Below are 1,419 nucleotides of genomic sequence, written 5' to 3' on the forward strand. Positions count from 1 at the left end.
CACAGCTCAGAATGTTTCTCTCCTTACCACGACTGCACTCCCCCCCTGTGCCGCCTCTTTCCCCACCACAACAATGGCCGTTGAGGTAAGCCCAATATGAAATTTACAGACACTATACCTATTATTTTAGAAGTGAAAAACTTACGTAATCGTAGCAGGGCATTTCTTCATAGACCTATGTGAAAAATACGGCAGCAACGTGTCACTAAACCATTTGCTTTCCACATTTGTATTATGAAGTCAGTTGACAACGAAACAATTTACGATTTTGTTGACAAATGAAAGTTGGTGAATTCTTTGCCGCCTGAGATCTAATTAAAGCAGTTACTGGATAAATTCGTGTCGAAATTTGAAGTTATGTTATGGATCCTACTAGGACTGGAAGAAGAGATCTAGTGTCAGAGTGGATCAATGAAATGGAATTTCTGAAAGCGAATGGTGTTGTTGTTTATTGTGATTGTTGCAGTAAGGATTAAGTAGCTGTGTATTTATCTTATTATTACTAGGCAGTGGCGCACTTTAAAAAACCTTTTTCCTAACAACTTGTACACCATATCAAGTCATTTCATTCAAATCTTGCAATGCCTAGAAAATGTACAGGTTAAAAAACGTTATGGTGATATAGGCTATATTTCATTTGCAGATAAAATTCTCATAAAAGTTTCGAGTGTATCAGCATGTAACTTCTGCATGTTATAATGCAAATCTGAAATTACAGAAAGACACATACGTGTAAAGTGTGCCATCATTTATTAGTACAGTACCAACTAAGCGAATGCAAAACCATACTTTTTCTGGATTTAAGTGATACTTTGGTAAGAGAAAACATACTGTTTGAAATCTGGCAAATCCCACTTTCAAATCATTTTCAGAAAAGTACACAAACATGATATCCTGGATCCAGCCACCTTACACAAAAATTACCTTCAAGTGTCATGCACGTAATCATTTGAAAAAGTACTTAATGTTAAAGTCGGTGAACACATGTACACATTTAAAAATATGTAAAAATTATTAATTTTCGACACTGCACCAGTGAATTGGAGCATTTCATCTTGTAAAATTCTTGAAAGAATATAGGCGGTTTGAATGATCCTCATCAAGAACATACTTAATTTTATACTCTGCTTAACCTTCACATAAACTCTTGGAATTATCAAACATATTTGTGTCTGTTGATGAAACTACTGGTTGTACAGGTCGATATATTGCAAATTTCATGGTGAATAATTGAGGACAGGCCAGGACAGCCTCTAATAGTGTGCTGCAAAGCTTTACATAAAGCATATCATTCTACAATCGGAAATTTCTTTGACAGAGAAACTCGTGACCAATTTTAAACAGAAAAACGTTTCAGTAGTCTATAAATATTTTGTAAACCCAGGTGCCATTGTTTCGATCGGTAAAAGTCTATGCTCT

This window comes from Schistocerca serialis, chromosome 4 (genome assembly GCF_023864345.2).
Source record: "Schistocerca serialis cubense isolate TAMUIC-IGC-003099 chromosome 4, iqSchSeri2.2, whole genome shotgun sequence".
In the NCBI taxonomy this organism is placed as follows: Eukaryota; Metazoa; Arthropoda; class Insecta; order Orthoptera; family Acrididae; genus Schistocerca; species Schistocerca serialis.